General features: G+C 39.9%; 1 protein-coding gene and 1 pseudogene across 2 annotated transcripts in view; both read left to right on the top strand.

Moving 5' to 3' along the window:
* The window catches only part of MAPK10 (mitogen-activated protein kinase 10), a 623,107-nt gene that overhangs the window by 106,952 nt on the left and 490,372 nt on the right, over window positions 1–25,783 (top strand). The gene's annotated exons all lie outside the window — the stretch shown is intronic.
* On the top strand, window positions 15,142–16,795 carry LOC139183667 (ragulator complex protein LAMTOR5 pseudogene; annotated as a pseudogene).

Genomic DNA, 25,783 nt, shown 5'->3' with positions numbered 1-25,783 from the left:
CCACTGCAGTGGACTTTCTAATAATCTACTGTTGGGATTCCCTGGTGGCCCTGTGGTCAGGACTCCACACTTTCATTGCCCAGTGCCCTGTTCAATCTCTGGTTGGTAAACTATGCTCTCGCAAACAGAAACTAAGGTCTGTTACCCCACCATCAACCAGTCATAGAATTGAGTACAAGCTGATGATATACCCTGTGACCCCCTACCTCACATCGTCTTTAAAAGCCTGCCTTGGAAGTCATCGAGGAGTTTGGGCCTTTGAACATGAGCTGCCCGTTCTCCTTGCAATAGACACTGTAGTTTAGATTGGCTTTGCTGTGTCAAAGCAGACCCAAGTGTGGTTTGGTAACACTTTCTCCCAAAGTCCGCTATAGTATACTTCCTTTTTCTGTCTTGGATGGAGTGAGTGAGCAGGTGGGAGAGAAGCTATGGAAATTATTGTTGCAGAAGTTCTTACCCTTGGAATCATGAGACCAGGAGAAAGGAGGTTCTCAGTGACATAGTAGTTAACGTTTCCTGAATGAGTGAATACGTTTTAAGAAGAGGCAGATGTGAAATTTACTGTATAAATATAGTTAAGAATGAACAATTGTAGAACAGTTAGGTGGCAAGTCTGGTGGTCTAAATGAATGTTTTGTGACTTGCTGATGAATCAGGAATATGTAAACCATACTTGACTTTTTATCTGGAGGGCTTTGTTAACCTTTGACATTGGAGGTGGGGAGATTGATTACAGATAAAGGAACAGAAAAATGGTCTTTTGAAGGGCTTAATTGTTCAGAGAGTGAGTTGGAAAGTACTCAAGATATGTCCATTTTAGTGGAGAAAGATGAATCAACTCATTTGGAAACCATTCAAATCTGACTAGAGAGAGGGGAGATAAGGAATGAGAGCCATGGTTTCTTAACTTGGGTACATTTGAACAGACTTTATCTCTAGTGGATAAAATGAGAGTTAACTTTTACTCCTTGGAAGGGGAAAAAAAAAGAGGTAGACCTATAAATTCTCAGGTTGCTGCTTCAGAGGGAGATACCTGACGGAAGAAGTGTGAAGGCTTATGCTGTGCCTTTTGTAAGTACTCTGTATGTTATCTTATTTCTTATCCTCAAATTACATGAATTAGGGCTAATTCATGTTATAGGTTATTTAACTCCTATTAGTTTGTCAACTTAGTTGCTGCTGTTCAGTCTCCCAGTTGTGTCCGACCCTGTGTAACCCCACGGGCTGCAGCACGCCAGGCTTCCCCGTCCTTCACCATCTCGTGGAATGTGCTCAAACTCACGTCCATTGAGTTGATGATACATCCAACGGTCTCATCCCCTGTCTCCCCCTTCTCTTCCTGCCCTCAGTCTTCCCCAGCATTGGGGTCTTTTCCCAGCATCAGGGTCTTTTCCCCATAGTGGGCTTTTCAGCTTAGTGTCAGCTACAAATTGGCACTTGCCACGGGCATTTGCCATCTGCCTGTGACCTTCAACATGCCCTGAGTGAGTTCAGAGTGAAGAGGCATTCTGTGCTTCAGGGAATTAAATTTAGATATTTTCAGGAACTGTTCTCATGATCCCAGTCTTTGCATCTTCTGATATCTAGAAAAGCACTAAATCCCTTCATGATGACATCAGATGCTCCTCATGTGACTCATCATGTCATCATGCTGCTCAGAGGATATCAAGTGACTAGCAGAAAACCTCTTGTAAAGTAAGTGGTTGACTGCATTGCACTCTCCCTTCACCAAAATCTTATATATGGACCTTCTCCCACTGCCTCTTTGAGCAGTCTTTCAGAGCTCTTTGAGGTGCTGTGTGCTGGGCTGCAGTCCTCATTTTGCCCTCAAATAAAACTTAACTCATAACTCATGTTGTGCATCTTTTTAGTCAACATTAGTCAAGGATTTTGAGGTCCTAAAACCTATGAAACAAATGAAATTTGATGGTGGAAGAAAAGATCAGCTTTTGGGTAACCAGGAGGCTGGATGATAGCAATACCTTCTTGGAGGTATTTGAGACTAAAATAGTAATCTATTGCCCCATGAACAACTACTCCAAGATTTAGCGGCTTGAAACAATAGTCATTAGTTAGCTTATAGTTAGGGTATGGGATCAGCTTGGTTTTCCTACTGGTCTTAGCTGGGCTTACTCATGAGTCTCTGGTCACCTGCTAGATAAGTTAGTGAGTCAGCTGGGAAATTGGTTGGTCTCAGACGGCCTCCTTCACATGTCCAGTAGTTGGCTGGCTGTTAGCTCGAGTATCTCTGTGTCCTCCTCCACTGGCCTCTTATCCTCTAGCACATTACAGCAAGCCTGTAAAGAGACAGTTTTGGGTTTTTAGGTGCAGCAAGGGAGCCAGCACCTGCACTTTTAAGCCTCTGCTATACCTCTTGTTTGCTTACGTCCCACTTGGCAGCTCATGTGGCCAAATGATTCAAAGAGTGGAGAAATCAAGTCTTTCTTATGGGAGGCTCCAAATTGCCACTGGGTGGGGAGGGGTTTGATGCAGTTTTTACCATCTGCTACAGCTGTGAAGGCTGCAGATTTGAAGAAAGAAAGAGAGGGGTGTGAAGAAGGGAAGGGTAAAGATGATTTTTGTCTACTTCAAAGCTTTTCCTGGGATTGCGCCTAGCTTGGGCCAAGCACCATTGTGTAGTAAAGAAAATTCTGGCAGATGTGGAAGCTAAAGTTCATACCAGAAATTATTGGAAAGGGGGAAACTGTTAGAGTAAAGGGGTTTGGTTGGGAAAAGGGAAAATTATTAGAGGAAAGGAGTTTGGTTGATTTGAGGATACATATTGCAAAAATTGTGGTTGTTGTTTAGTCACTCAATTGTGTCTGACTCTGTGACCCCCTGAACAACAGCCTGCGAGGCTGCTCTGTCCATGGAATTTTCCAGGCAAAAATACTGGAGGAAGTTACCATTTCCTACTCCAGGGGATCTTCCCGACCCAGGGATTGAACCCACATCCCTTGAATTTCCTGTATTCACAGGCAGATTCTCTAACACTGAGCCACCAGTTCAGTTCAGTTGCTCAGTTGTGTAAGACTCTTTGCAACCCCATGGACTGTAACAGGCCAGGCCTCCCTGTCCTTTACTAACTCCTGGAGTTTACTCAAACTCATGTCCATTGAGTCAGTGATGCCATCCAGCCATCTCATCCTCTGTTGTCACCTTCTCCTCCCACCTTCAATCTTTCCCAGCATCAGGGCTTTTTCCAGTGAGTCAGTTCTTCACATCAGGTGGCCAACGTATTGGAGTTTCAGCTTCAGCATCAGTCCTTCCAATGAATATTCAGGACTGATTTCCTTTAGGATGGACTGGTTGGATCTCCTTGCAGTCCAAGGGACTCTCAAGAGTCTTCTCCAACACCACAGTTCAAAAGCATCAATTCTTGGATGCTCAGCTTTCTTTATAGTCCGACTCTCATATCCATACATGACTACTGGAAAAACCATAGCTTTGACTAGACAGAGCTTTGTTGGCAAAGTAATGTCTCTGCTTTTTAATATGCTGTCTAGGTTGGTCATAACTTTTCTTCCAATGAGCAAGTGTCTTTTAATTTCATGGCTGCAATCACCATCTGTAGTGGTTTTGGAGCCCCCAAAATAAAGTCTGTCACTGTTTCCCCATTTATTTACCATGAAGTGATCTTAGTTTTCTGAATGCTGTTTTAAGCCAACTTTTTCACTCTCCTCTTTCACTTTCATCAAGAGGCTCTTTAGTTCTTCACTTTTGGCCATAAGGGTGGTGTCATCTGCATATCCAAGGTTATTGATATTTCTCCCGGCAATCTTGATTCCACCTTGTGCTTAATCCAGCCCAGCGTTTCTCATGATGTACTCTGCATATAAGTTAAATAAGCAGGGTGACAATATACAGCTTTGATGTACTCCTTTTCCTATTTGGAACCAGTCTGTTGTTCCATGACCAGTTCTAACTGTTGCTTCCTGACTTGCATACAGGTTTCTCAAGAGGCAGGTCAGGTGGTCTGGTATTCCCATCTCTTTAAGGATTTTTCACAGTTCGTTGTGATCCTCACAGTTTGTTGTGATCCACATGGTCAAAGGCTTTGGCATGGTCAATAAAGCAGAAATAGTTTTTCTGGAACTCTCTTGCTTTTTTGATGATCCAATGGATGCTGGCAATTTGATCTCTGGTTCTTCCAAATCCAGCCTGAATATCTAGAAGTTCATGGTTCACGTACTGTTGAAGCCTGGCTTGGAGATTTTGAGCATTACTTTACTAGCGTGTGAGATGAGTGCAATTGTGCGGTAGTTTGAGCATTCTTTGGCATTGCCTTTCTTTGGAATTAGAATGAAAATGGACCTTTTCCAGTCCTGTGGCCACTGCTGAGTTTTCCAAATTTGCTGGCATATTGAGTGCAGCACTTTCACTGCATCATCTTTTAGGATTTGAAATAGCTCAACTGGAATTCCATCACCTTCACTAACTTTGCTTGTAGTGATGCTTCCTAAGGCCCACTTGACTTCGCATTCCAGGATATCTGGCTCTAGGTGAATGATCACACCATTGTGAGTATCTGGGTTGTAAAGATCTTTTTTGTATAGTTCTTCTGTATATTCTTGCCGCCTCTTCTTAATATTTTCTGCTTCTGTTAGGTCCATACCATTTCTGTCCTTTATTGTGCCCAGAAGCCCTTTAAAGTTCATACCCAATTACAACCAAGATTTTTCCAGTGGGTCAGCAGGTAAAGAATCTGCCTGCGATGCAGGAGACACAGGAAATGTGGATTTGATCCCTGGGTTGGGAAAATCCCCTGGAGAAGGAAATGGCAACCCAATCCTGTATTCTTGCTGGAAGAATCCCATGGACAGAGGAACCTGATGCTCTGTAGTCCATGGGGTCACAATGAGTCAGCATGACTTAATGGCTAACAGTAATGAATTGCAAAATTATTTTTAAATGTTGCACAAAACTCAGTCTTAAATATTGTTAGATATTACTTACATACTAGCAATTTCTTAGGTAATACTTCCATATTACTTCCCTATTACTCAGTCCAGTAATCTAGATCTGGTATTAACCTCTTTTTATCTGGATAGGAAAACTGGGTTATAGGATGTTATCCAGCTCATGAAATTGTATGTAAGAAGCTTGAAAAACAAAATCGTACTTATTAAACCTGAACCTGACATTGATGAAAAAGTATCTTTTCCTTTATTGCTGTGGAATCGTGAGGTAAGGGCAGACATCTTACCACAGTTTCTTTATTATCAGCTGTGTCTGGAAATAAAAGGCCAGTATCACTGAACTGTGCATGCTGGAGCCTTGATGAGACAATTAATGATCTGAGCAGAGCATCATTTCAGAAATGGGAGGAGGTGGGGAATGGCGTGAGGAAACTGCTTTCTTCCCTTCAGTGAGCTCATCTGTCAAGGGACTAAATTAAGAAAGAAAGTAGAGCCAAGGAAAGAGCTTGGCTCATTTTCTTCTCATCTGGGTCTTATCTTCTCTAGCTAGCCTGAAATCTTGAGGCCTCTTGAAGTCCCAACTTTGTCTTAGTAAATTGAGGTTGTTATGATTTGTGTCTTAGACTATTCAGGAATCTATCTTAAAATCAAGGCTTGGACTTTACAACATCCCAACTCCTTTACATCTTGTCTTTGTGTTTATTCATCTGATATTTTCTTTAAAACCTTTTTTCTTTTGTGTTGGGATATAGTCGATTAACAATGTTGTGATGGTTTCAGGTGAACAGCAAAGGGACTTAGTCATACATATACATGTATGATTTTTTCTAATTGATATCTTTTTTTTAGAGAAGTTCGGCTCACAGCAAAATTGAAGGGACAGTGTGGAGATTTTCCACATACCACCTGCCTTCACTCATGCAAAGCCTCCCCGAGTTTCAACATCCCCTGCCAGAGTATACATTTGTTTGATTAAAAAAAAACACAAAAACTTTGTTATTTTGAAACAATTTTAAACATAGAAAGGTTAAAAGAATAATAGAGACGCCTATGTACCCTTTATACAGATTTAAAAATTTTAAATATTTTGCCACATTTGCTTTTTTTATATTCTCCCTACACCCTCCCCCCATAAATATATATAAAATCATTTGAGCACATATTACAGTATGATTCCCTTTGACCTCTTAATACTTTATGTGTTTCCTGAGAAAAATGATATGTTTTTTAACATGATCATAGTATGGTTGTCAAGTTTAGGATAACATTGACACAATACTTTTCCCCCCATCTATAGTTCATAATCCAATTTGTCAATTATCCCAGTGATGTCTTTTTTCTCTCTAATACAGGATCCATTTCAGGTTCCTGTATTGCACTTGGTTGTCCTATCTCTGTTGTGTCCAGATTGATTTCTTTAGCTTCTTAAAAAAAGTTCTTTAATAACAAATGATTGATATTTTCAAAGAATACAGGATAGGATGTTCATCACTTTGGGTCTGTCTGGTGTTTCCTGATGATTAGACTTAGGTCATGTGCGCCTACCCGTCCACAACATCAGTGTATTTTCCCTTTCAGAGTACTACATCATCCGTTTGCCCTTACTGGTGATGCTAATTTGGTCACCTAACCAAGATGTTCTGGTTTCTCCATGTATGGTTATTGTAATTATTTTTTTCTTTCACTGCTAAGTCATCTGTGGGGAGACACTCTGGGACTATGCACATATCCTTCTCCTCATTGAGCTCTTCTCACTGGGATGCAGTGAATGAGTCTTTATTATGATAGTTTCAGGGTGTTTTTTCCCTATCTCATTACATAATTTTATCCTTTTTCCCACAGTTGTGTTTTGTTGAAAGATTTACTTTTGTTTCAGGTTTGGAGGATTAATTAACAAAAGAAACTACTTGTTACACATAAACAGTTTCAATTTTTAATAGATTATTTAATTTAATTTTAATATGAAGTCATTAAAAGAAAATAAATAGAAGCAATAGAGAGAAGTAACCAAGTATACATCACCAAATTGGGCTGATACCTATGGGCTTCCTTGGTGGCTCAGCTGGTAAAGAATCCGCCTGCAATGCAGGAGACCTGGGTTCAGTCCCTGGGTTGGGAAGATCCCCTGGAGAAGGAAATGGCTACCCACTCCAGTATTCTGGCCTGAAGAATTCCATGGACTGTATTGTTCATGGGGTTGCAAAAAGCTGGACATGACTGAGCAACTTTCACTTTCATTAATCCAGACTTGAAAAGCGCTGGAAAGTACCAAATGACAGCAATCTGGAGTTCCAGTTGAGAAAGGGTCCTAGGCAGTGTATCCACTCCATGGGTGAGATTTCAAATTGCATCTTTGGGGGTTCTCGCTTATAATCCCAGGCCACAAACTGATACTGTTATCAGTTTGCTTGCAAAAATGCAGCTCCAGTTTTTAACTTTTACAAAGCTGTTTGTTTCACTTCTTGAGTCATAAGATTCCTTAGACCATGAGGGATTGGCTAGGTCTCCAGGGGCTGAAGAAATTTCAACATCCACTTGCTTTCTTATCCAAAGTGCTGTTTGACTTGCTGGAAATGACTGATGTGCTTGCAGGTAGGCATGTAGGCTAGGTAGGTCCAGGCAAGGTCAGAAGTCGGTCAGAGCCCTGCTCCCCTGAAGCCTGAACAAGACTATCTTCATTTTAATTTCCCTAACAAGTTGAAACTTGGCTCCAAAAATTATCATCAAATTATTTTCTCAGTCTTACACTACACACAAAATAGTGTCAGAATAACTACACCAGTATCATGATGACAAACCCAGCAGAAAGAGCTCTTGATTTTTTTGTAGCTATTTTATTCTCTAGATTGTGGGGATAATGTCAAAATACTGTGCTCAAAAGTTACTTGGATTGATTCTCTTTCCTCCCCTTCTATGTGGTATTTATCTTTTGATTCCCTGGATTGGGAAGATCCTCTGGAGGAGGGCATGGCAACCCACTCCAGTATTTTTCCTGGAGAATCCCACAGACAGAGGAGCCTGGTGGGCTATGGTCCATAGGATCACAAAGAGTCAGACATGACTGAAGTGACTTAGCATGCACGTACTCAATATAGTTATTAAACTACAGTGTGTTAATTTGTTTTTGTGTCTATTAAGTTTTAGTTTTCTTCCCCCCACTTTCACTCCATTCTTTCAAACTTAAAATCTATAGCTTACCTTTTTAGCCTCCCAGGAATGCCATAATAGAGTACCATCGACTGGGTGGCTTGAGAAGAGAAATTAATTTTCTCACAATTCTGGAAGACGGGAGTCCAAGACAAAGGTGCCGATAAGGTTGGTTTCTTCTCCTAGTTTACAGATGGCACCTTCTCCCTGTGCGCTTGCATGAGCTTTCCTCCGTACTTAAGCCCCCCTGGTGTATCTTCCTCGTATAAGGACACTGGTTCTATTGGATTCTCATCCTTTGACCTCATTTAAGCTTGGTTACATCCTAAAAGTCCCATCCTCTAAGTGATATTGAGTTTCAGGGCTTCGTAGGTGAATTTTGAAGGGTACACAATTCAGTCTATAATACCCACAGCCTTTGGCTCTCTTGTGAAACTCTTGATACTGTTTTTGAACTCATTGAAGCTGCTGACCCTTTTTGATTCAGTTCCCTCCTTGTCCACCTGTTTATATGCTTCCTTATTTATTATTTTCACAAATTCATCCAATCATTCATTTTTGAGTAATTTACTCATTCAAAAAACTATTTCTTGAACACCTACTAAGCATAGGCTCTTTGCTAGACATAGGAGATATAATGGTGAGGAGGAAAGCAGAGAAAAGATAAATTCCAAGAGTTTACAGTCAACTGGGGGAGTCTGACATTGATCAAAGAGTAATCCAAATAATAATTGCATTTTTAATTTCTTAAACATGTAAGATGACAGTGAAACTGTGCTCCAAAGAATTGTATAACAAAGTGAAAGTGTTAGTCGCTCAATTGTGTCTGATTCTTTGTGACCCCATGGATTGTAGCCCAACAGGCTTTTCTGTCCATGGCATTTCCCAGGCAAGAATACTGGAAGGGGTTGCCTTTCCCTTCTCCAGGGGATCTTTCTGACCCAGGGATCCAACTCAGGTCTCCCGCTTTGTAGGCACATTCTTTACCATCTGAGCCACCAGGGAAGACCATAAGAAAGTGTAAGAGGAGGAAACTGACATATTTGGTATAATCAGGAAAGGCATCTCCTGTAAAATGATATCTATGCTGCATCTACTGGAAGGCCAAGAGTTCACTGGAGAAAGAGAAATAAAGGAGAAGGGGAGGTGGTCTAATAGGGAACTGATGGTTCCAGCAAAGGAACAGAATACCCTAAGGACTATCATTTTAATAATCTGCACCAATACTGTCAAATTCTTTGCCAATAGTAATACTAATACTCCAACAGAGTATTAGTTCAACCATTTATAGAATAACGTTGCTATAAGGCACACCTCTATGTGGATTAGTTCCACTGCAGATTCATTGCCTGCAGTAATAGTAGCCTTTACTACTATAGTTTGCTGATGTTTCTGTGTTTCTGGGCAATTCTCTTTCTTTTGAATGTGAAAGTGAAAGTCGCTCAGTCGTGTCTGACTCTTTGTGACCCCATGACTATAATGTCCATGGAATTCTCCAGACCAGAATCCTGGAGTGGGTAGCCTTTCCCTTCTCCAGGGGATCTTCTCAACTCAGGGATTGAACCCAGGCCTCCTGCATTGCAAGTGAATTCTTTACCAGCTGAGCCACAAGGGAAGCCCAAGAATACTGGAGTGGATAGCCTATCCCTTCTCCAGCGGATCTTCCTGACCCAGGAATCAAACTGGGGTCTCCTGCATTGCAGGCGGATTCTTTACCAACTGAGCTATCATTGCTGCTGCTCAAAAGCTAATTCAAACCTGGCTAGGTTTCCTTGAGCAACCTTGCCCATTATATCCTATGAATGAATTTTCCTAACACACAGCAAATAGAAGCTGTTACACGAGAACATCCTGAATATTAATATTTATTAGTATTTAAAAATACTATATGGCGAGGAGGAAAGCAGAAAAAAGATACATTCCAAGAGTTTATAGCCATATGCTGGGGAGCTTGGTGCTGTTTCTCTAGCTCCCTGACTTCCCAACATCCAATTTGCCATCCATTCTTGTTCATTCAACCTTGTCGATATCTTTTAAGTGTCTTTTTTTTTTTTTTTTTTAACTCTACTTATTTCAGACTCTTGCAATCTCCCTCTTACATTTCTACAAAAACCTGTTTAAATATTCTACTCCTTGCCTCCTATCTTATCTCCTTTTAATTTATCTTTTATAGGGCATCAGGGACAGTCTCTGATTCACTATATTCTACATTAAAAGAATAGTGTGGTCTTCGGAGCAGAACAAGCTCTCCCATATATTAATAGTTCTGTGTCTTTCTGTGAGTGACTTAATTTCTTTAAGTTTCAGCATTTAACTAAAATCTGTAAAATGAAGATACTAATACCCATACTTGGTTCTTGTATGTAAAATGTGCTCAAGCTGACCTGCTAGCATACTACTAATGGTTAGCATTGAACTGTGGGGTGGGCACTGTACTAACTGCTTTATGTGTACTATCGCATTTATCTTTCCCAGAAGATGAAAAATTTGCACAAATTCACACAGAAAATAAAGTGGTGAAGAATTCATGCTCAGTTAGCCTCCAAAACACCTGCTCTTCACCACACAACTATAGCTATTATGAGCGAGAGAGTGGGAAACTGAGAACATTGTGAAATGTAGCTGCTAGATGAACTTGGACAAGTTTCTTAAAGATTGTGAGCATCAGTTGTTTTATCTGTAAAATGAGGATATAATACATACAATATTGTATAGAGAGTTACATTGAATTAATGTAGAAGGTAAAAGGCAAGAAATATTAATAAAGAATATCTATGTCATTATTTCTAGACTAGAAATACAGTTTTTGAGCTATTCTGTTTAAAAATTATGTTGCTGTCTCTCTGTAGGGTCTGCATAAAGCCCACTATCTTTAGCAAAGTCCACTAAGCTATGTATTAAGGTGTCTTTCCCTTGTCTTCCATTTTGAGGTTTAAAGATGACCATTTGGTGTTCTTCTAAACATGCGTTGCTTTCATAGAACTTCCTGCCTTTGTTTGGCTGTGAGATCTTGGTTCCCTGACCAGGGATCAAACCTGTGCCCCCTGCATTGAGAGCTCAGAGTCTTAACCACTGGACCAGCAGTGAAGTCTCTCTGCCTTTCTAAAGGCTGCTTTCGTGACCTGAAAAACGGCCCCTCCTTCTCTTGCTCCCACCCCAGTATTTTCTCTTCTGGCTAACTTAAGTTTTTCAGTACTTGCATCACCTCCCCCCGCCCTTTTTTTTTTTTTTTAACAAATCCGTATTTGTTTAACATCTTCAACTCCCTCAATTATAGTTGAATGACCTTTCTCAGATGACTTTGTAAGTGGACATGCATCCATAGAATCTCATTTCACAATTTTTTTACCAGTCATTTTTCCTCACTAGACCGTGAGCTATTAGAGGGGTAAATATTGTGTCTTTCTCATCTGTATGACAAGACTTAGCACAGTGTGGGTGCAAGGTTGAATGCCTGATGTGTGAGGACTAAATGCAGTGCTTGGAAGTATAGAGCCTGGGTCTTGGCAGGTATTTAATAATAAATATTTTCTGACATTTTAATAATTTTTAATATTGGTTACAGTCATGCTGCTGCTGCTGCTAAGTCGCTTCAGTCGTGTCTGACTCTGTGCGACCCCATAGATGACAGCCCACCAGGCTCCCCCATCCCTGGGATTCTCCAGGCAAGAACACTGGAGAGGGTTGCCATTTCCTTCTCCAATGCATGAAAGTGAAAAGTGAAAGTGAAGTCGCTCAGTCGTGTCCGACTCTTAGCGACCCCATGGACTGCAGTCATAAGTGTATATTAATAATATTTATTTAATTATTTACAATGTAAGGGTGATGTTTGTCTCTTTGTTCCATTGTACACATTTCAGAATTTAAACAACGTATTTAGGAAAGTCTTTCTTCTACAGTTTATCCTATTATCAGTTGAAGTAATTAAAAGGTGTTTCTGCAAACTACTTATTTTCCTCATTGTCCAGACATGGTGAAAGTCTCCAATTACGATTATTATTTTTAAAGCACACCTGTTAACCAAATGTGATGTCTTTTGTTGTTAGCTGACCTAAGATAAGGGCATTTCCATGAAATCAAACTGGAAAGAATCAGCAAGGGTTAATGCAAAAATGACATACCAAAATAAACATGACAAGCAACACAAAGAAGGTTGGAAGTCCTTTTAGAAAGATACAGTTTGCCAATTTGACTCTGTCTTCTCTTTTGACAAAAATTCAGTGCTGGGGGCCCCTGCTGGGGAGATCGTGGAGGAGGGAAGGAGGAAAGACAGGGACACAATTTAAATGTTTTGACAGCTTAGTCAAAGAGAGTGATGTGCTGCAGGCGTTTGCACATTTTAACCCCAGCTGTAACAGCTAGAATTCTTCTTGCACCATCTAAATCCAAGAATTGGCTGTTTGGAAAACTGTCTCCCAACTGCAACACGCACACACAAAAGAAAAAGTGAAAAATATCAGGTAAGCAAGAAACTGAATACACTCAAGTCTCTGTTAAGTGACAGTAATTAACTTGATTTTAATTTCTCGAGTTCATTTTTCATTAGAATTTTACCCCAGACAGAACCAAGAGTGCCAGAGCACTGTGTCTTTATTCTCTTGGGTCCCATGTGCAAAATTTCAACGCATCCTGGCAGCATGAGCAGGTTTAATGGTAGGGAATTAAAAAGTTCACCACGATTTAGTTCCACAGTTGATCGAGTCAGTCCATTGTAATTCGAACATGCCTCATTCAGGCCATTTCTTTTGTCCACACAACGCTTATTGGAAGAGGCAAATCAATCCACAATAAATGTCTCATTGTTGGGAGAAGGCGTGGTCTTCTAGGATAGCAGCAACTTTGCTCTGTGTCTTTCTCTTCCTTCCCCCCTTCACACACACACACACACACACACACACACACACACACACACACACACACACGCACACATTGTGGCACAGAGCTAGAAATGAATGGGCGTCACTGAGCGCATATTGCCTGCCGTGGCAGTAAACAAAGGATGTGTCCGCCCTTCCCCCATCATGCACCCTGGGGAGACTCAGGATGAAAAAGCACAAGATATTCTGACCCGAAAGAGAGCTGAGGTGCATATCAAAGGAATGATTTCAGTGAGCCCATACTCTTGCATCTTTCCATGCATAGAAAAGCATTAAATTCCTTAAATTGAGATAGCTGGTTTTCTTTAATTAATAGTAATCTTTTGATGTTCTGACTGACCTGGTCTTTGTTGCAAAAACTCCCGTGTATCCCAGCTCCTCCCACACCTCTTCGGAGCAGTATTTCAGAGGTTGTATTCCAGACTTAAGTCCTCAGTTTTGTCCAGTGAATAAAACATAACTCTCAGCTTTCAGGCTGTGCGTTTTTGTTCAGTAGACATTGGGGAAGAGGCGTAAAGGAAAAGAGGAATGTGGTGTTTGGGACGTGACTTCATATAGCATTTCATTCTACAAGCAGGATTTATGTTGTTGGACTGACTATTGTTTGAAATGAAATGCAGCAGCACTAGGTTTTGGGTGGTGTTTTTAAATTTCAACTCCCCAGTCACAGTCACCTATCACTGTGTTAGGCACATGGGAGAATTTAAGAGCGACAGAACAGCGTCAGGCTGCCCTCTAGCCCTGTAAATGAGCCAGGTAGGAGTGTGCGACTTGGCAAACAAAGCCTCTGTTTTATTAAGCTAATGAGTTTTTGTGGATAAGCAAGGCCAGCATTAAATCATTTAAAATGAATTTTCTCCTAGATTGAAACATTGTACCCACTGTATTGAGAAATGAATTTTAAAATTTGCGTAAAGTTTGATTTCTAATAACCTGCAATATTTCCTTCTCTTTCATTGCTGTTTTTCTTTCCTGTGGCTTTTCATTTAGAATTACTAAAGCTTTGTGATTTGCTTCCTCTTGACTTTGAAGTAGTAAAAGAAAATAACCAAAAGTGCCAAGAATCTGGAGAATCAAGCTGTCCAGAGTTGAGCAGAAAGTGCTTATTGTTTTGCTTGTCTGAGTGGTGGTTTCCAGCAGAAGACTTCATGGGGTTAATTTGAATTTCTTGCCTTCTTAAAACTGGAAGACAGCCACATTCTTATGCACCTGTTTTTAGCAGTACACACTTGCCTTGAAATCGCCGTTTCCACTGTAATGGACTAAGTGGTTGCTCAGCCTTGAGAATAAATAAGCCTCCTTAAGCACTTAAATCCCTCCTGGGGAGACACTTCCAGAAAGGTTCATTTTGTGTCACAGCTAGGGACAACACTCAAATAACAGGCGAGAACAACACCAATTATTTTAAAGGAGACTAATTAGGGGATACACAAGAGGAACTTCAGCTGTGAATTGTAGAAACAGAAATTTAGAGGTGGGAATCATAGCGCTAAAAGTTTTTATTCCTCCACTTCTATAACTTTTATGGTAAAAAGTCTCTGGCTTCAAAGCTTGTCTCCCACAAATTGAACTCTGGCAGGGATTAGGGTGACTGGATGTTTGTTGATGCCCCTGGCTACACATTTGATCACTTGCATTTCCAAATGTTTGTTTTCTTCATCCTGTGTCAGAGTAGAAGAGAGTATTTACAGACAGAGGCTCCTGAATCTCTGTCAAAATGTGTTCACTCACTTATCTGTCCCTTCATTTATATGTCTGGTCAGGCTTTGGTGGAATTGCTCACTTTGTGTCAAGTACTACATTAGTCAATATTTTGTCTTCAGCACACTTCACAGCTTTGTGAGCTAAACTGCGGTGCAGTGGGGTGAGGTGGTCAACAGTGATGATAAAGGAAGAAAAATAGTTTCAAGGACCAGTATGACATTGGGTGCAAGAAAATATTCACAGGATATTCTGCCAGAGATGATAGGTAATAGAAATCATGGACACCTATTCAGTTCAGTTCAGTCGCTCAGTCGTGTCCGACTCTTTGCGACCCCATGGACTGCAGCACGCCAGGCCTCCCTGTCCATCACCAACTCCCGGAGTTCACCCAAACCCATGTCCATCGAGTCGGTAATGCCATCCAACCATCTCATCCTCTGTCGTCCCCTTCTCCTCCTGCCCTCAATCTTTCCCAGCATCAGGGTCTTCTCAAATGAGTCACCTCTTCACATGAGGTGGCCAAAGTGGCTTTGGAGTTTCAGCTTCAAAATCAGTCCTACCAATGAACACCCAGGACTGCTCTCCTTTAGGATGGACTGGTTGGATCTCCTTGCAGTCCAAGGGACTCTCAAGAGTCTTCTCCAACACCACTATTCAAAAGCGTCAATTCTTCAGCACTCAGCTTTCTTTATAGTCCAACTCTCCCATCCATCAGACACCTATTGCGTCTCTGTTAATAGTAACTCCAACTTCAGTATTTTGTTTGGGTTCCAGCTTATTATATAATCATAGCTAAATTAAATTGTGTTGTTTTTAAAAGCAGTATATTGACCTCTCGCGTCATGTGATTGACTGAGGGGCCCCTGACACCAGTGTGGCCAGAAGGAGGCGACACGTGGCGGGATGGAGGCTACCTTGCAGCAGTGCTTGGAGGACACAATGGAGAATCCATGTACTATTGGAGTCCTGTGCACAGATTTACAAGGACTCAATCTGGGCTGCCGCAGAACCCTGTCAGATGAGCATGCTGGGGTGATATCTGTTCTAGCCCAGCAAGCAGCTAAGGTAACCTCATACCCCACTGGTATTTCTGTGGTGTGTCTAGAATCAGATAATGGGAATATTATGCTCCAGAAACACGATGGCATCACAGTGGCAGTGTACAAAATGGCCTCCTGACGTCTTGTATCAGTGCTCCGAAGCCTGTCACAGGCCCTCAGTGGTACCTTATGTTAATTATCTTATAGATAATATAATATACTAGAGTTCTAGTAATTAGACCATTCATGTAATAAGCATTGGTCACTTTCCTATTAATTTTAGAGTAAGCCTTTTGACCCTCTGTGGCTTGACTTATGAAATACTAGTTAAGGAAAGTGCCACATTTTGAAACAGCAGATTTAAGTCACCTTGTATATAGAATTTTGTTATGTTTAATAATCCTGGTTGGAGGAAAAAAAAGCAGTATATTGATTCCAACATTATAGATTCAGTCTTGGGATGTCTCAATTATTATATATGAAAGCTATTTTAACACTGATTAAGTGAAAAGGAACTAAAGAGCCTCCTGATGAAAGGGAAAGAAGAGAGTGAAAAATTTGGCTTAAAGCTCAACATTCAGAAAACTAAGATTATGGCATCTGGTCCCATCACTTCATGGGAAATAGGTGGGGAAACAGTGGAAACAGTGTCAGACTTTATTTTTGGGGGGCTCCAAAATCACTGCAGATGGTGATTGCAGCCATGACATTAAAAGACGCTTACTCCTTGGAAGGAAAATTATGACTAACCTAGATAGCATATTCAAAAGCAGAGACATGACTTTGCCAACAAAGGTCCGTCTAGTCAAGGCTATGGTTTTTCCAGTGGTCATGTATGGATGTGAGAGTTGGACTGTGAAGAAGGCTGAGCGCCAAAGAATTGATGCTTTTGAGCTGTGGTATTGGAAAAGACTCTTGAGAGTCCTTGGACTGCAAGGAGATCCAACCAGTCCATTCTAAATGAGATCAGTCCTGGGTGTTCTTTGGAAGGAATGATGCTAACGCTGAAACTCCAGTACTTTGGCCACCTCATGTGAAGAGTTGACTCATTGGAAAAGACTCTGATGCTAGGAGGGATTGGGGGCAGGAGGAGAAGGGGACGACAGAGGATGAGACGGCTGGATGGCATCACCGACTCGACGGACATGAGTCTGAGTGAACTCCGGGAGTTGGTGATGGACAGGGAGGCCTGGCGTGCTGCAATTCATGGGGTCGCAAAGAGTTGGACACAACTGAGCAACTGAACTGAACCTCTGCCAACAATTTGTAGAACTTTCCATATCAATCAGGAAAATGACCAAATGTAGTGATAAATTAACTGAATGAGAGACCATTACACTTTGCTGGCTCTAATGCCATGGTGGCTTATGTAAGCAAAACAAAATCTTAGCCTGCAGATGCCTCAAGGTTACAAAATTGAAAATGTAGGGATGACCAATCACAAACAATTAAGGCTTTACGCTGTAACAAATCAAATAACTTCCTTTCTTTATATCTGTACTGTTTCTGTATGTCTTCTCCTTAGCTCCTGTCTGCCAAGAGTCTAAGAGTACTCTTAACCATTTTCTGTTTGGTGCTGCCTCAATTAATTTCAATTAATTTTTGCTCATTTGCTTAAAATTTAAAATATGCCTCAGTTTATCTATCAACAGTTGTTTTGTATAGCTACTTCATTCATTTCTAACAAATAATAACGATTTCTGTGATCCGCCAAAAACATTCAAAGATGCATGTGTGCTCAGTCCTTTAGTTGTGTCTGACTCTCTGTGACCCCATGGACATAGCCCATCAAGGTCCTCTGTCCATGCGATTTTCCAGGCAAGAGTACTGGAATGAGTTGCCACGCCCCCAGGGGATCTTCCCGACCCAGGGACTGAATCCATGTCTCCTGCATCTCCTGCATTGCAGGCGGATTCTTTACTTGCTGAGCCATCCAGGAAGCCTACATATACATAGATGTCCTCCCTTTTCCATTTCCTCTTTTTGAAAAACTCAATCCTACTGCTCTAAGGTGAATCACTTTGAATCATTTTTATGGGGAATTTCTTCCAGGTTTCCTTTGGCCAGTCATCTTGCTTTGGCTGGTTCTGAGTCTGTATTTGGTATATATTAATATCAAGGTCCTTTCCTCTGTGCATTCAAGATGGTTTCTAGTGAAGATGCCTAACAGCAGGTTGACATCATTACCATGAGGTGACGCCCCCTGTCTTTTTGACCTTCAAGGAGCCTTTCTGTGCTTGTTGTTGTTCTTCAGTCACTCAGTTGTGTTGGACTCTTTGTGACCCCATGGACTGCAGCACGCCAGGCTTCCCTGTCCTTCACCGTCTTCTGGAGTTTGCTCAAACTCATGTCCATTGAGTCAGTGATGCCATCCAACCATCTCATCCTCTGTCGTCCCCTTTTCTTCCTGCCTTCAATCTTGCCCAGCATCAGGGTCTTTTCCAATGAGTCGGCTCTTTGCAGAAGGTGTCCAAGTATTGGAGTTTCAGCTTCCTCATCAGTCCTTTCAATGAATATTCAGGATTAATTTCCTTTAGGATTGACTAGTTTGATCTTGCAGTCCAAGGGACTCTCAAGAGTCTTCTCCAACACCACAGTTCAAAAGCATCAATTCTTGGATGCTCAGCTTTCTTTATAGTCAAACTCTCACATCCATACATGACTACTGGAAAAACCATAGCTTTGACTAGACGGACCTTTGTTGGCAAAGTAATGTCTCTGCTTTTTAATATGCTGTTTAGATTTGTCATAGCTTTTCTTCCAAGGAACAAGTGTCTTTTAATTTCATGGCCGCAGTCACCATCCACAGTGATTTTGGAGCCCAAGAAAATAAAGTTGTCACTGTTTAAATTGTTTCCACATCTATTTGCCATAAAGTGATGGGACCGGATACCGTGATAGTCGTTTTTTGAATGTTGAGTTTTAAGCAAGCTTTTTTACTCTCCTCTTTCACCTTCATCAAGAGACTCTTTAGTTCCTCTTCACTTTCTCCCATAAGGGTGGTGTCTTCTGCATATCTTAGGTTATTGATATTACTCCTGGCAATCTTGATTCCAGCTTACGCTTCATCCAGCCCAGCATTTTGCATGATGGACTCTGCATAGAAGTTAAATAAGCAGGGTGACAATATACGACCTTGACATACTCCTTTCCTGACTTGAAACCAGTGTGTTGGTCCACGTCCGGTTCTAACTGTTGCTTCTTGATGGGCATACAGATTTCTCAGGAGGCAGGTAAAGTGGTCTGGTATTCCATCTCTTTCACAATTTTCCAGTTGGTTGTGATCCACACAGTCAAAGGCTTTGGTGTAGTCAATGAAGCAGAAATAGATATTTTTCTGGAATTCTCGTGCTTTTTCTGTGATCTCTGGATGTTGGCAATTTGATCTCTGGTTCCTCTGCCTTTTCTAAAACAAGCTTGAACATCTGGAAGTTCTCGATTCAGATACTGTTGAAGCCTGGCTTGAAGGATTTTGAGCATTTCTGTGCTAGCACGTGAAATGAGTGCAGTTTTGTGATATGGTGAACATTCTTTGGCATTGCTCTTCTTTGGGCTGGAATGAAAACTGACCTTTTCCAGTCCTGTGGCCACTGCTGAGTTTTTCAAATTTGCAGGCATATGGAGTGCAGCACTTTAACAGTGTCATCTTTTAGGATTCTCTGTATGTATGTAGTAGGGAAGTTCTCCTTGACTTCGAGAATAAGGAATATGTGGTCATTTATCTCTTATCTGAGCAGGGTTCAGCTCTTTTCTTACTCCTCATTTGGGATACCCATCCACAAGGACAAATTCTGGCTGCTTAGCCTGGGGCCCATCTATCTCCTGCCTCAGTATGTGGTATCTGTTTAAATATGGCTGATTACCCCCTCCAAAGAGAAACACAACATTTATGATCTCAAAATATAATCAGATCATTATTTCTAGGTAAAAATTTTGGTAAGACTTCAGTTTTCACAGGCCCTGGACAGAACATCTGAAGAAACAGCAGTTTCATTGCCAAATGTAAGTGAATCACAAATGACATAATTTCCCCTGAAAAATGCCAGAAGTATTTTCTCTGTATATGGTTGTCTATATCGTGCTCTTACATATTTCTGAATCTCACCTTGCGTTTAAAGTCTGCAACTGTATCTTTTATCTGTATTCTACACTTAAAAAAAAACTTTTATAAATACAATGCCAAACCACTCCTCTCAGATGTGTACATATCAATAATTGAATAAAACTATTGAGGCATAAATACTCGATTTCTTAAAATCCATAAATATCATTAAGAATTACTTTTATTATCTTAAAATATTGTGAGAATTACTTTTACTATTTTAAAATATTGTGAGAAACGGTTGTAGGAGACATGCTATTACTCTACTGAAAAAAATGTATTTAAACGAACTAAAGTGAACTATTGATGACTTAAGTTTGTGTTCTTCTCAGAGTTCTAGTTTTCTAAAAAGGAGAACTCTTGAATTTGGTGAAACTGAAAGTGTTAGTCACTCAGTCATGTCTGACTCTTTGTGACCCCATGTACTATAGCCCGCCAGGCAGCTCTGTCCATGGGATTTTTTCAGGCAAGAATACTGGGGAGGGTTGCCATTCCCTTCTCCAAGGGATCTTTCTGGCTCAGAGATTGAACCCAGGTCTCCTGCATTGCAGGCAGATTCGTTACCGTCTTAGCCATTGGATGGAGAAGGAAATGGCAACCCACTCTAGTATTCTTGTCTGGAAAATTCCATGAACAGAGGAGCCTAGCAGGCTACAGTCCATGTGTTGCAAAGAGTTGGACACGACTATATGTAGCCATTGGAACATTCATCAATTTAAAAATTAAAAATAGCTGAGATTAGAATTTGCTATAATGCACTCAGCCTCCTGTCCTGTAACTCAGTTTGATACATACAAGTTCATTGTGACAATTGGTTTATTTCTGATGAATATTGCTAGGAAAATTTCTTCATAACTATAACAGACCCCCTAAACTCTTAAAAAGCAAATGACTGTAATTGTATTCAAAGGCAAAGTTCTAGAATTACTCTGAATTTGACATATGTTATTTACACTTTCATTTTCTACAATTATCCTTCTTGATTCATATTAGAGTTACCCAGAAATCACCTGGGTTCCTCTTTGTTAAAAAAAATAAAAGTGAAAACATAGCAGATGCATTAGAGTAATTATATAACAATTTCTGCTGCAGGCTAAAAGCATCTTTCAGGCATTTTAATTAAGCCAGGGGTGTTGCAGCATGCTAGCAAATATACTCCATTTGATCTTCAAAAAATACATATTATGACATGCATAATGACGGAAACAATGCTTTACATTTTAAAGAAACAATCTTTTTCATAGAATCAACTTTATTTTAAATTATAAATTTCTATTTTAAGATTAACTCAGGAATACCTGTATGTATAATTTAAAGAAGACAGGAGAGGCCAATTATTTTGAGAAGAGATGGATTTGGGTGCAGGCTTCCACTCTATTCACTTTTCAGGGATTTATTTTTTATTTTGCAAGAAGAGATTAGTGGAATACTTATGAAGTAAGATTTTTTTTTCTTGATGAATTCTCCATAGTATCCAATTTTATTGCCAATGTACTATAAGAACTAAATATTTTAATTCTTAATTAGTAATAAAATGTCAATAGCTATTTTAGGAAGAATAGGACTGTCTTTGCTTTGGTGACTGTGATAACCACTAATCTTAATTTCTAGATTTGAGTAGTTTCACTTTTGGGTAATTTTGGCCATCTTTTACTACTTTTTTACTTCACATTTGACTGTCTTCTACGATGACACTTTTTAGAAGTGTCATTCTGTAGGAGGGTCTTCTGTATGCACAGTAATTCCCCCACTAGCATTCAGTTCTTTCCCTTTGTAGTGAACAATTATGAATCCTCTTGGTTGCAAAGGTAGAATAAAGAAGGAGGAAGATAGGAGATAAGAGAAAAGGAAAGCAGTGGAAAAAGAAAGGAGATACAATGGAAGCAGGTGAAGAATTTTGTTTAACAGAGGGAGGTGTAAGTAAAAACATTTAATTCTGGAGAAAATGAATGGATAGAATGAATGAATGGCTAGATAAATATTAAAATAAAAAGATAGCATAGAATAAAGCAAATAGCAAAACAAATATCCTGTGTTATTCATTTTAGTTAAAGAAAATATAATCTCATGCATAAAAAGAAATTAAATTCTCTTGGAAGATGTTAATGTCAAAATATCTATTCAGTCTTGTCATACTTTAGATAAAAGCATAATCTTGCAGCTTGAAAGTATTCTGATGTATTTCATTTGTAAACAATTTTCTGGGACAGGAAACTCTAAATGACATCAACTACATGTTTCAATTACAAACCAAATTAACATTATTTTAGAAGAAAAATGGGTATCTTCATTTAGAAGCCAGATGTCTTATTAAATACAATTTCCTCTGTTGGCTGCTTTATATTAGGGGCAGATTTAAAATAAGAACAGCTTCTGTGAAATATAATTATACCCTTTGTGTGGCTTTCATGGTCATGGAGGCTGGAATATGAAAGTCACTGACAAACAGATCTGCAAAGCAGCTTTTTTCTTTTTCTTTCTGTAAAGAAGTTGTTTAAATTCAATCAGCTGTCATCTTTTTTGGCTGTCCAGAACCTTGTTATTGTCTCAGTTATGTTAGATTGATTGATATATCCATTCAGAGTTTCCTATTATGGCTTTCAGAGAAGTCTCTCATTGCTCTATCCAGTGTTCAGCCATCAAATACTTCCTTGGTGGAGAATTTACATTTTTTTTTTGTCTCATAAATGCTTTAAGATGGATGCAGTAAGAAGCATAAGCTACGTCTGGTGTCTTGGAGTTAGAGTTCTTTTTGTATCTTTCTCATGTGAACACTCTAATGAAAGAATGACTTCTTTTGCTTAATGATTATTCTGATTTTATTCTTTCCCCTCTTAAAAAAAGTTCTTAATGCGTGTATCTTCCAGTGGGTGGTGTTTACTTTTTTCGGCTCCTTATGTCTAATGAATTGGAAACTATTGGCAATTGGAAAACATTGGCAGTAAGTGACCGCCTGGTTATTAAAGTTTACTCAGATGCTCTCTGCATTATCCAGTAGATAGAACCATGGAATCCAGAAGCCAGTGGGTTACCTGGTCCAACAACCTATCTAACACAATTGGTCTAGCGGTTCATACACATAATGTCTGGACCTCGGCACTTGCAAGGAGCCCATTCCACCTTTGGACAATGCTGTCAGACAATTCTTCAGTAGATTGTGCTGAGATTTTCCTGAAGCTTCCATTTATTGATCACAATTCTACCTAATGGCAACGTATAGAAACTTCCTTCCATTTCTCATGTAATTAACCCATTACATATCTGAAGGCAGTTGTTTTGCCCATTTGAGTCTTAATTCCCAGATTTAACTTTCGCAGTTCCTTCACTTTTATCTCATAGGGGTCCCCTGACCGGCCTGGTCAATCAGAAATTCTCATCCTACCTCTGATAGAAGGTTGATACAACTTGAGTTCTGTTGCTGTTTTCATCAAGACATTTTGAAAACTATTCTTTTTAAACAATTATTTTTTTTCTATTTAATAAGGCCCTCTTTAAAATATCTTTTATATTATGAAATAGTCAATATATGAGAAAGTAGAAGTACTTGGGTTGTCAAATAAAAAACAAATCCAGACTTAGAAAGACTTTATTTTTTTAATTTTATTTATTTGTTTTATTTTTCTCTGTGCTATCTTTGTTGCTGCGTGGTCTTTTCTCTAGTTGCGGTGAGCAGGGGCTACTCTCCAATTGTGTTGATGTGCTCTAGAGTGTGTGGGCTCCAGTAGTTGGCACATGGACTCAATAGTTGGAGCTCCTGGGCTGACGAGCACAGGCTCAATAGTTAACGGCACACAGGCTTAGTTGCTCGGCAGCATGCGAAATCTTCCTGGATCAGGGATTGAACCTGTGTCTCCCACACTGGCAGGTGGATTCTTTACCACTGAACCACCAGGGAAGCCCAAGAAAGACTTTATTTGAGGGGATTATTGCACAATGGGGAAAGAGACCCATTTTGAAGACTTTGACCATCAGATCTGCAAGCATTATACAAAAAGGGATCTTCTTTAATAGAAAGAATAGGAAGGTGAGAGGGAATGGTGTGCAGAAGTGGGCTGGAAGGGTAGCTAGATGGGATAGATTAGAGACTTTTCTACCCTAAGGACAGTCTGTTCTCCAGGGACCTCTAAGGGACAAGAGACCTTGGGGTAGGAGAGAAATTAATCACAGGTTAACAAACACTTTCTTCTGCTGGATCAGTGGGGACAAGCAGTTCAGTGAATCATTTCTGAGGCGGAGAATGGGAATTTGGAGGGTCTGTATCTGTCCACGTTGAAGGTAAACCAGGGCACTGTCTGTGAGTCTTATCTAGTTTACATGGGGACCAGTGGTTGTTTGAGCTAAGCCGTTTTCCGGTACACAAAAGAGTGAGTAGGGGGGATTTCTTTAAACATTGCTGTTTTCCAGGATCACAGGACTCTGATGAAGCTCAACACTGTTACTATTCACTGCTGGACTTCACAGATGTCAACATTTTGGGCCATATTTGCTCTAAAAACATTAAAAAAAAAAAAAGAAATCTATACTACAGATACAGTGAACCCATGCAACCTACTTCATTTCCTTATTTTTCTCCCCAGAGTTTACCAGAATCCTCTTTAGATGTTGCTGCTTATGTATGATACATCAGACAGACAGACAGATGCACACACCCACACAGAGTATGGTTTGTTATGTTTTCAGTTTACTAAATGGTTTCATACAATATATCCATACCTATCAATCTCTAACTTATCCTATATCTCTATTTCTTTATCTATATCTCACTTTTTCTCAGTCAGTGGTGAGTATTTGAGATCTGCACATCTTGGTATATGTCTTTCTATTTCATATATTTTACCTATTTAATTACTGTATGGCAGTACACTATTGGAATATTTGATTTTTAAAAATCCATTCTTCTGTAGATAGGCACTTAAATTGTTTTAATTTTTCCATTATTACAAACAGTAAAATCTTTTCTGTGGGTATCTTTAAACTTGTGTATGTGTTAAAAAAGTTTCTTTAGGGGGTGAACCTAGAAGTGGAGTTTCTGAAATTTTACTATTAATAGATACTATCAAATTTTTCTCTAAAGCAGTTGTACAGATTTATACCCCCTTTTTTCTCTAGCAGTCTGTGACAATTCCTTCTGCTCCACATTCTTGTAATATATTTTAGTGTCAGAATAAAATTTTTGCCATATTGCTAGGCATGAACTATGGTATCATTTTGTGTTAATTTTTAGTTCCTGATTAGTAATGAGGTTGGGTTTATTTTCATGTTTCTGGACCATTTGGTTTTTATTTTTGCAATATGGCTATTCATAGTCTTTGCCCATTTTCCTTGAGTTGTTTTTCTTTTCTTATTGATTTGTAGATGTTCTTCCTGTTTTCTGTATACCAGTCTCTTTGTCAATCATACCCATTGAAAAGATCTGTACCGAATCTGTTTGCTTTCATAGTTTTTTAAAAAAGATATATATTTATTTTTATTTATTTATTTGACTGTGCTGGGTCTTAGTTGCTGTCCACAAAATCTTCAATCTTCATTGCATCATGTGAGAGTTTTAGCTGAGGCATGTGGGATCTAGTTCTCCAGTGATCGAACCCAGGCCCCCTCCATTGGGAGTGCAGTCTTAGCCACTATTGTGGCTACCAGGCAAGTCTTGCTTCCATAGTTTTTATGTTTGAATGTCGCTGTTTCAGTCAGCTTAAGGTAAATCGTGTGACGGTAATAGAACTCCCAGATCTCAGGGTTTATTGCAGCATAAGTTCCGCTTTTACTCACATTCACGTGGGTTGACAGGCCCTGCTCCACAGATTTTTCACTCCAGAGATTAGAGTTGAAGATGTGGCTCTTATCTTAGACATGTCAGTCTTGCAACATAGAGAAGAGACTACAGACCCACAGGAAGGCTCTTAAAGCTTCTGTCTGCCAGTGGCACCTGTCACTTTATACCCACATTTCATTGGCCAAAGCAAATAGCATGGGGTGCGGGTGTAGGGGGGCGCAGTT

This window comes from Bos indicus, chromosome 6 (genome assembly GCF_029378745.1).
Source record: "Bos indicus isolate NIAB-ARS_2022 breed Sahiwal x Tharparkar chromosome 6, NIAB-ARS_B.indTharparkar_mat_pri_1.0, whole genome shotgun sequence".
NCBI classification, from domain to species: Eukaryota; Metazoa; Chordata; class Mammalia; order Artiodactyla; family Bovidae; genus Bos; species Bos indicus.
Note: the sequence above shows the minus strand (reverse complement) of the source record. Positions and strands in the feature narration are given on the sequence as shown.